At 35.0% G+C, this 11401-nt stretch overlaps 1 pseudogene across 1 annotated transcript; it reads left to right on the top strand.

Moving 5' to 3' along the window:
- The first annotated feature begins 427 nt into the window (after window positions 1–427).
- On the top strand, window positions 428–10906 carry LOC149828078 (cytochrome b-c1 complex subunit 7-2, mitochondrial-like; annotated as a pseudogene). Its single transcript, XR_016435023.1, has 4 exons — window positions 428–528; window positions 606–771; window positions 10236–10283; window positions 10544–10906. The product of XR_016435023.1 is annotated as a cytochrome b-c1 complex subunit 7-2, mitochondrial-like (transcript).
- Window positions 10907–11401: the final 495 nt, after the last annotated feature.

Genomic DNA, 11401 nt, shown 5'->3' with positions numbered 1-11401 from the left:
AATGCTTATGTTTTACTATGACTATCAAGACTTGAAACAAACATCTCACATCTTTTAAACAAAATTAGAAAGGGTTTTGTGAAATTTAGAGGAGCCTATTCTTTTACCCCAATGATGGATGACAATATATGTCCACTCACTATCTTCTATCCAAAGGGTAGAAGACCATCACAATTTATTGTTCGATAGGCTGGATGGCAAACAATGTATGTCGTCTGTGAGTTTGGATGACAATCACTCTTTGTTGTTTGATATCACAGATGATCGAAGAATCTTGAACAAGCAATCAAACACATCCTAAAGGAACAAAGTATTGCCATTTTTGTGGGTCATCGCATTCACTTCTTTTGTTGGGCGATACAAAAGTCTAATAACAAGAGCTTTGTTGAAAAATTGAGAGAGAGAGAGTTGGGTGTTCCTTCCACCCATGGATGCATTCTTGAAGGCATTCTCAAGTCCATCCCACACCTGGTTTGCTGCCCAACACTGCGTCTCAAGAAATATGCTCTCTCTCTCTCTCTCTCTCTCTCTCTCTCTCTCTCTCTCTCTCTCTCTTTGTTATCTCGTCATTGAGAATTTGGGATTAATCGATTGATCTTTTGTTTTTCTTTAGGGCTCTGTTACGATGACCTATACGACTTCATGTACGACCTCGACATCAAGGAAGCCCTTGCTTGGCTCCCCTGCGAGGTTGTCGATGCCCGCAACCAACGCCTCAAGCGCGCCATGGATCTCTCCATGAAGCACGAGTACCTGCCTGAAGAATTATAGGTAAAAATGATTACCTGTATCTCTTTTGTTCGCTCTTCCCAATATTATTTCATGAATTTATACTCTTCATTAGAAAGTAACATTTGGGGTGCCCATTTTTCTACAAATATCGAACACTAGATGTCAGTAATACTATTTATTTCATCCTAATGGCTAGGTGATCAGTATTAATCAAAATTGGGATATGTTTTTTTTTTATATGGAACATTAGAAATCAACATCTAATGTCAGGACATCAGAGAAATCAATATTCACTTATGCCACTTTATTGATATACAAATAACTACAGTTGAGTCAACAACAACACCCCCATGCAAAGTGGTTGAATCTCTCTAAAACCGTAGTCAGGAGGTGAACCACCATATCGGGTTCAAGGGCACAATCTCATATGGAGTTTTAGTATCCTCACGGTCTTCCAAAACCGCCATCCAAGATTCTTATACTATGAAATGAACATCAAGAAAAAAATTAATTACATTTTTTGGTCTTTTTTACCTTTTTAAATACTTTCAATTTTTTTACACAAGAACCATTTCGCAAATCGACATGCAAAACCAATTTTGAGCCCTGACCCGCACAATTAATAGTGTAATTAATTTTGAAAAAAAATCATTAATTTCAGAAATAAATTTTTGCAATGCATAAATAAAATCAACAATAAGTGAAGCAATACCTGCTCCTGGCCTACACGGCTCGCAATGGTTCTTGTCTGACCACTAACACATATCAAAAGTGATTTATGCATCTTTTACAAAATTTCAATGAACATGCAACTGACACCTTGTTTCAGATTATGTTCACAATGTACATTCAAACACACAAATGAATGCACATAAAACCAAATGCATATGCATGTTAATCGATGCTCGCATAACACATTAACATAATCAATTCCACAAACATCCAAACATGCATATGATCATATTTATGCAAGCATCAAATAAATTTTAGATTCATATGTATGTTATGCACAACTGCAAGCCATTCAAATCAAAATCATGTTTATGTATCATTTCAGAAAAATGCATACATCGATTTTAAACATAATCAAATTCATGTACTAATTTAACTATATAGAAATTTCTTATCAACCCGTGCAACTCAACAAGTCTGATCAGATTTGCTGATTTCTGAAACTCAGCAAGTTTAATTAGATTTGCACACCTGTGTAACTCGGTAAGTCTGATCAGATTTGTTGATTTTTGAAACCTAGCAAGTCTGATCAGATTTGCACACCATCAAATCTAAACCTAAGTGTGTGTGTGTGTGTGTGTGTGTATATATATATATATATATATATAGGCATGAGCAAAACAAATCTGAATCATATGATATTATCAGAACATGCTGACAACTATAATCATCAATGATGAATCGTATGCATATATATAAATTGGCAAGTTTGATCAGATTGCATAACAAAACAACTGGACAGATCTGATCAGATTTACTCACCTGCTAAAATGCTGCAAGTCTGATCAGATTTGCACTCTATAAGGGTCTGCAAGTTTGATCAGATTTTCACACAAGCATAACACTGCAAGTTTGATTAGATTTGCACTCAATAAGGGTCGACAAGTCTGATTAGATTTGCACATAATTAAACCACTACAAGTCTAATCAGATTTGCACCTACTAAGGGTCAGCAAGTCTTATCAGATTTGAACACATGTGAATCTTGGAAAATCCTGATCAGGTTGTCGTATATGAAACTCTGAAAGTCTGACCAGATTTGCACCAGTAAAACTCGACAAATCTGGGTCAAATTTGTTGATACATGCAGTTGACAGATTTGTCCACGTGCAGATCGATATGCTCGAGACCTCCAACATATTAGAATACATTAAATTTTTTTCTAGAAATGATGTTTTGAAAAACACTCATCACACATGGGTTATATACACATATTCAGCTTTATGAATAAAAGGGGCAATTGGGCAATATATATATTCAGCATGAATGGACCAATAGAAAAAAAATTGATAAGTATATATATTTAGCTATATGAATATAAAAAATAAACAGTCTAAAATTTCATGCATATCTTAAATATATCAACAATAAAACCAACTGAATTTATGGCATAAACATATTTTTGATGCATGAATCATGAACATGGTAATATGCTTATACAACAATCAATAAAATCAATGGTTAGAATATATATTTACAAACACATGGAATAGAGAAATCAACATCTATGTAATACATACACACATGCATAAAATCGACATTTCATATACTCATATATATTGTTTGAAATCAAATTCCCTTTTTTCTCTCTAGTACCTATACATGAATCAGAATTTTTTCCTATTACTTTCCGTAAAAACTTCGAGGGAAACCCGTACCTTGATCATAGCATAGAAAAAGACTGGAAAGAAATGATGAATATATGAAAAACTTTTTTTCTTCCTTTTCTTCTCCTTCTTCTTTTCTTTCCTCTCTTTTCTTTCTTTTCTCTTTTTCATTCTCTCTCTCCCCACATGTGTTTGGGGTTCTCCTATCTTTTTCCTTTAGCTCTCTCTCTCTAGAACACAATTTTCTAGAGAGAGGAAGAGACTAACCCCTTTTCTATATTGGTTCTTTAATATATTTTTTATTTTTTTAATTTGACTAAATCTAGAAGGTGATGTCCCCTCTAGAGAAGGCTTAAGTAAGTAGAATTCTACTTCATGTAGAACTCTACATTATCTTCTAGATAATATATAATTTATTTATTGTTTAATTATTAAATATTTTATAATATACTAAGAATATTCCAAAGGGTGTTGCCCCCCTCTGGAAGACTCGATAGAGTAGAGTTCTACCTTATCCAATTTAAATTTTAAATTGATTTTAAAGTTTTAAATTGACCACACATGGATTTTAGATCTAGATCTAGATCCAAGATCCAAATTCATATGGATCCTACCTGGACTAGATCATAGTTAACATGGATCCTAGACTAAATCCAGATCCATATTAATTTAGATCAAACAGAGTGGATCCAGCCCAATCCAATACAAAAAAAGACAAAAATAGAGGATGGTTATTTTTAAAAAATATGATTTTCGGGCTAACTATAACCCGATTTCAGAAAAATAGGTCACCAATGTGATCAGAATTACGAGGCTCATCTAACGGTATACATGCATGATTTTTGCCTTCGAATTTTACCTGAATTTCGCTCGATTGTCGCTCAAATTTAAAGGTTAAAAACAAAAAAAAATCTCAAATTATAATTATCTCATCTAGGTCTTGTCAGTGGGCTCTGGGCCATGCTTAGGCCCAGCTGATGTCACCTATAAATTAATATATTTTCATGATTTTTTAATTTAATTAAATATTTAATTTAAAAAATCATATTTTTCAAATTTAAAAATCATGGAAAAATACACGATATTACAAATCTACTAGTCGCTCTAATCAGAACAAGGTTCAAAGCCTGAAAATGAAGGTGAAGATCAAAACAAGAATAATCAGGATCAATCTATGCAAGGAATGGAGAAGGGAGTGTTGTGCCAAATATGCAATAAACTAAACCATAGTGTGTTGAACAGTTGGCACCGGTTCAATCATGCATGTCAGTCAGATGATGTTTCACAAGAGCTTGTAGCCATAAAGCATTCTAATTCTCAGGACCAGGCCTAGTTCCTGGACACAGGAGCTACAACTCACATCACCATTGATTCAGGTAATCTCGAAAACTTGTCTAAATATTAGAGTTCAGAAAAAATCATGGTGGGAAATAGAGACAGACTTGCGATCACTCATGTCGGAATAGCTAGTCTTGACATTGGTGAAAAAAAGTTGAGGTTGGATAATGTTTTAGTTGTGCCTAAAATTAGTAAAAATATAATCTCTGTTAGTCAACTAACTTCAGACATGCCATATGTTTTTGAGTTCTCTTCCAGTGGCTTTGTGATGAAGGACAACCAAACTCGCAGAGTGGCAGCAACAGGGAGTAGAGTTGGTGATTTGTATGGGCTGAAGATCGGAACAAATAAAGATGCTGATCAGCATGAAGTGTTCTATTCCTCAAGGTTTCAGACAGTTGACAGGGATATCTGTCACCAACGTCTGGGCCATCCACACACACGCCCAGGTGATAAGTTGAGAAAAATAAAGTGATTTTAATCAAATTCCAAACAGCCCGATACATCCGTTTGTGTGAGCTCTTAGTTAGGAAAAATGTGTTCTTCATTAGAAATTCAGATTCTATGCTGTGTTTTTTGACGAGTTTTAACTAAGGCACAAGTCAGAACTCTTCTCGAAATTTGTCAAGTTTTATAAAATCGTCCAAAATCAATTTAAGAAAAATGTTAAAATTGAACAAACTGACAAAGGTGGCAAGTTTTGTAGCAATGAGCTAAGTGAATATCTCAAGCAAAATGGGATCAAACATATCAAGGCGTGTCCCAAAACGCCCGAGCAGAATGGTATAGTTGAAAGTCATCATCGATCCCATAATTGAACTTGGACTCAATGATTTTTCATGTTCAAACCCCAGTTTGGTATTGTGTTGAGGCATTTCTCACAGCCACATGGCTTATCAATCGGCTGCCAACACCAAACCTGAACATGAAATCCCCTTTCGAGCTATTGTTTAAAAATAACCAGATTATACTAGCCTAAGGGTGTTTGGGTCTAGATGCTCTCATCTACGAGACTATTCAGTTAATAAATTCGAACTTAAGTCCCTCCCATGTGTATTTTTTTGGGTATAATGAGCAACATAAGGGGTATAATTAAATGTGTATATCCCCCAATAGGTTGGGTTTATACGATCGACATGTTGTGTTTGATGAAGTTGTGTTTTCGTTTGCTAAACTAGGGAATCTATTTTCTCCCACTCAAAGGAACGAGTAAATAACTAGTTTTAATGAACTTGATGGGAAACTGCCAATAATACTGAAACTAGTGAAAAACAGAATGAATCGACAAGAATGTCGGTGAGTCAAGATCAAGGTCAAATTGAAGAAATTGTAAAGATATGAAAATCAACACCACCAATCGAGCACTATGGTCCACCAAAATAGCCACCAAAGTCACAATCACAAAGAAGCCATTATGGGCACAATAGGCACGCACCAAGGGAACACTCACTATTGAAAAATATTATTTTTATTAATCACAATAATGCATGCCTTACAAAGAGGGGGAAACCCTTTTATATATACACATGAGAACAACCAACTAGCCGTTAGACTAGTCTTAGACTAGCTCTAACGACTAGTCAACACAATGTTGACTTCAATAAAAGTATAAAAAATACAAAAAATAAATAAAAAGAATAAAAAATATCCTATTCTAAATAAATAAAATAATATGTATATATATATATATATATATACAAAATGTAAATCTTAACACTCCTCAAACTTTTGCTATGATGGCCGAAAGTTTGTTAAAGAAGTGGAATCAAGGAGTTGAGAGAGGTTTGGTGAAGAAGACTACCAATTGATACTCGAATGTGATGTAGGGCAGGTCAATATAGCCTTAAAGATACTCTCGTACATAGTAACAATTTATCTCGATGTGTTTTGTTCTCTCGTGAAAGATATGGTTACTGATGATGTAGATAGCACTCATGTTGTCATAACACATTTTTTTTTTAAAAAATTACACGAACACACATGTCAGCCAACAATCTTTTTAGCCATACCACCTCCATCATGGTGGTAGTCATGACACAATATTCGGCTTTTGTTGATAAAAGTAAAACCTTTTGTTGCTTCTTACACCTCAACAAGATCAAGGATTCACTTAAAAAATACAAAAACCTATGAGTGAGTGTCTATTGTTGGGGTCATCTCCCCAATCAGCATTAGTATAAGCAATTAAATCAGATATAAACGAAGAAGACAAAAAAATGCCCCTAGAAATGAAAATTTTGATGTATCTAATAATTCGTAAACAACTCTCATGTGAACGGATGTAGGAGCATGTTGAAATTGACTAGCCATATAAATAACATGTGTTATATCTGGTAACCTCGGAAGTATCTACTCTCTTATCATCCATAATTTTAGACCTTAAAACAACACTAGAGGCAAACTTAGTTTGAGATATCAAGTATTCTCTGGGAAAAATATAAGCAGCTTCAATTCCTAGAAAATATCTTAGAAAACCCAAATCAGTCATTTCAAAAATATTTTTAAGAAGTATTTTGATATTTTCAAATCCGTGTTTGTCTTCACCAATGATGATTGTATCATCCATATATAGAAGCAAGATAACAATACCTATATCAGATTCATTAACAAACAAGCCAGTGTTAGTCAAACAAGATCTAAAGCCAATATCAGGCATAACTATAGTAAATTTGTCATATATGTTAAGAATGTTAAGAAAATGACACATATATAGGGGCATTTTTGTCTTTTATATTACTCATAAATATGTGTTGTATTTGGGAACATGTCCAAGAGGGACATGATGCCCTTCCTCCCCATACTTGTAGTGGGGATTTTTGATGTATGGGGCATTGATTTTATGGGTCCGTTCCCACCATCATTCAAAAATGTGTATATTCTTATGGTGGTCGATTATGTTTTCAAGTGGGTTGAGGCCGTGGCAACCAATACCAATGATCATAATGTTGTACTCAAATTCATTAAGCACAATATCTTTAGTCGGTTTGGTGTAACCCAGGCGATGATTAATGATGGTGGCAAGTACTTCAAGAATTTGTAGGTTACCTCTCTTCTGAGAAGATACTCTGTGCGCCACAAGTTTGTCACCCCTTATCATTCTCAGACCAGTGGACAGGTAGAGGTTTTAAATGGATAGATTAAGAGGATTCTTGAGAAGACAGTTCATTCAGATATGAAGGATTGGTTTCAGCACCTTGATAATGCATTATGGGCCTACCGAATTGCCCTTAAGACCTCTATTGATATGTCGCCTTATCATTTAGTCTTCAAGAAAGCATGTCACCTCCTTGTCGAGTTGGAACATAGGACTTAATGAGCAATCAAAAAGTTTAATTTTGAAATAACCCAGGCTGGCAAGGAGCGGCGATTGCAGTTGAGTGAGCTTGAAGAACTTAGAAATGATGCATACGAGAGTGCGAAGATCTATAAAGCTTGAACCAAGACATTTCATGATAAACACATTGTCAAGAAAGTGTTCGAGCCTGGGTAGAAAGTGTGGCTCTTCAATTTTCGTCTTCAGCTCTTCCCAGGGAATCTTACCTTCTTTTTACCTTTTGTATTCAAATCCTTCATCTATTTTTCTTCATTTTCTCTTTCTTTATCTTTAGCAACTTTTCTTTTAAAATACATGTTATAGTAAGCATGGCGACCTAAAAAAAATGTGAATAGTGACAGTTCTGCTTCAGCACTGTTGTTTTCTTTCTTGTTAATTTTCTTGTTGCACTATTGATTTCTCTATTTTCCTTCATTGATTCTTTCATGGCTTCTTCTTCTCCACTTAACTCATTCCTCAGGCAGCTTGTTACCAACAAGCTGAATGAAAATAATTTTCTTACCTAGTAAAAGCAAATAATTTCGTTTATCAGCAGCCATGATCTCATGGGGCACCTTGACAGAACTGAGCCCATGCCTTCAGAATTTGTACCCCTTCCATTTGAGGGCAAGAAGAGTAAAAAATTAGAGGAGACACTTCCATCACAACTACCCTCACCTGTTCGGAATCCTCTTTTCATTTTATGAAGGAAAAATGACCAAGCCATTGTAGCCTTCATCATAACCACTGTATCTCAAGACGTGCTTTTGCATATTCCCACGGGCGTGTCTGCACGAGATCTATGGCTTATCCTGCATAATTGGTTTGAGCAAATCTCTATGCCCAAGATATATCACTTGAAGTTGAAATTTAAGGCTTTACAAAGCGGTAATTCCAGCCCACTCGAGTTCCTTAATAAGCTCAAAGTTATATCATACCAACTTTGTGATTCCCCAAATTTGTACCTAAAATTTTCAAGAAATTATTTATTTATTTATTTTAAATTGGCGAAAGTGCTATACAAGGCATATACAACCTCAATTAAACTTGGGCGGGTTACAATCAAAGCACAACACACTCACACACGATTGAAATAGAAGTTTAAACAAAGTCATTCATTCAAATTTAAAACATTCAATTGTTAATTAAATCTGAGTCTTAACAAAACATTAACATTTAAAATATCTCGATTGCCCAAGAGTCAAAAACCAAGAGCTGTGTATTTGGTAATAGAGTTATGACGTCCATCTTGGCACCACCCCAAGCATGCCGCATTACTAGCTTACTTGTTGTCTGAAAAATGATAAAAGTAGGGGATCAAACCGTGCCCCAGTAGGTAACACTCTTCTATATAAATAAGAAAAAAAACTTTAGGAACACGAAGCATGCAATTGGTATATCAACAAACATATTATCATAGATCCATGTTATATTCAAACACAAATGAGCATACAAGTAAATATACAAACATTAACTTACTATTTAGCATTATACTTGCATTCAAACTTGTCAGTAATCAAGATCATGCACCATTGCATACATTCATTTTATGCACTTCAATATGAAACATGTGAACCTTATCTCTAATGCATTGTTTCTCTTTTCTTGCTCTATACAGATACACTCCTAGGGACTTCAACTTCGATTCAATTAATCCAATGGGGTATTCATTATACCATGTGTTTTATTTTTCCAAAGGATTTAGAAAAATTCGCAAACACCCACTGGGTCATCACCTAAATTTTACTTCTTACTTGACAAACTCTTGGTTGTTACACCGTGAATTTGAGGGGGGTGTTAAGATTATATATATATATATATATATATATATATATATGTGTGTGTGTGTGTGTGTCTAAATGTATGTAAATCGAAATATAATAGGTATTTCGGTCATTTCACATTGTAGTAGTGGTCAGTCCATTAGGGGCTGACTTTATTCTTTTTATTTTTATTGGTTTTTTATTTTATTTTGTCATTAAATGGTGATGGGACAACTCCACCTGGCTGTTGGAGCTGCCCCCAATGGTCACAAATGTGACCGTTGGGTTGCCCTCAATCCCCTTGTTATAAATAAGGGTTCTCCTTTTGTATATTCTTAAGGTTTTTTCAAGCACTTTGTAATACAAAGCATTTATTTTTACTCTTTTGGCCCTTGTGTGGGTGGTGTGAATTGATTCGTGGTTCTTGTGGGTTGGTTGTTTTCTTGTATTTGTTCTTGTAAGCCCGTAAGAGGCTCTTATTTGCTTTTGTTCTTGTTTGGTTGGTACATACACAAAATAAAAAGCATGAGGGTGATATTATTAGTCATGATTAATGTACAAACTTTTTTGATAATTTATGCTGTTAATATATTTTACGTTGTTCATCCCAAATATTGCTAAATCACATATTAATTTCTCAATTTATCTTCTATTTTTCACATTGACAAACCCAATTAAGCTGTCATCATTAAAGGTGTTTCCAAGTCTTATCTGTTGTAATGAAACCTCAATTCTCTTCTCTTTTTGCAGGCCCTACAAACACCCTTTAGAAGTTATCTACAGGAAATGCTGTCTCTTGTAAGTACTTGTTCAAATTTTCGTTCTTGATATGTTGGCTAGTTGCAACAAACATTGTTTTTTTCTCTGTGAATCTGTAGTAATCTCAATTGTAAATTTGACTTAATAGTTTATACCTGCTTTCATGGTTAACTTTATGCAAATAAACGATTTCTTGTTTTTCGAACTTCCAGTTTTGAGTTGCTTGGAACTTTCAGCAATGACTTTGTAGTTCTGGTTGTAACCATCCAAATATTGGCACTGTTTTCCATCTTTTGAAGGTCAAGAAGGAGAGAGCAGAGCGTGAAGCATTGGGAGCACTTCCCCTGTACCAACGCACCATTCCTTGATTGTCAACTAGGTTTTCTGAGTTAAGCTGGTCTGTAAGTAGAGGAAAGATGCATAAAACAAATCTCTGTTGAAATTTCTACTGTTAAATGGATCAGTTTAGACACAAAACCTTCCTTTTGGTATTCTGGTTTCTTAACTCTAGCTGTTCCCTTCAGTAATATATTTCAAAAGTTACCTGTATTGATTTTATTACCTGTGATGCCGATCTTTTTCTTCAAAGCATGTAAACAGTGTTGTTTTCACTCTTCTTGATAGAGAACAATTATTTAATGATGATGACGACTGGTTTTATTCGCCCATGGGCTTAATTGTCGATTTGATTTGGGGGGAGGAGTGGGGCTCAAGCCGAATTACTCTTTCTAGTATGTTGATGCATGCTTTTGTTTGGTGGTTGAATAGTTTTCACTTTACTGGGTTTAATTATCTGAAACAGATAGAGAACTCCTTGTGCTGCCTGCATCTGCCGGTTGGTCCTGGTCTTCCAGGGCCGGCAGCCAAGTTCTATTCAAACCAGCTGGAGTCTAAGAGGTTCTCTAGTCTCGATTTGGATTCTATAAGAGGTTCTCTAGAAAGTACTAATTGGAATCCGAAATCACGAAGTCTGATCACATAAGTTTGAATCCATGAAAGTATGTATTCTGATCGCGTTTGAGATTGTGGATCAAGGGTTCCTTTGATGTCGTTCGTCTAATGCCAACCACCATGGCTTGGTTCATTTTTAGACCGTCAAGATTTCTTCTAACCTGATCTGCACTCATTTTGTGAACCATATCCTAGATTAATGTGTC

This window comes from Nuphar pumila, chromosome 10 (genome assembly GCF_984573655.1).
Source record: "Nuphar pumila chromosome 10, dmNupPumi1.hap1.1, whole genome shotgun sequence".
NCBI lineage: Eukaryota > Viridiplantae > Streptophyta > Magnoliopsida > Nymphaeales > Nymphaeaceae > Nuphar > Nuphar pumila.
The sequence above is the reverse complement of the archived record's forward strand: the minus strand, read 5'-3'. Positions and strand labels throughout refer to the sequence as shown.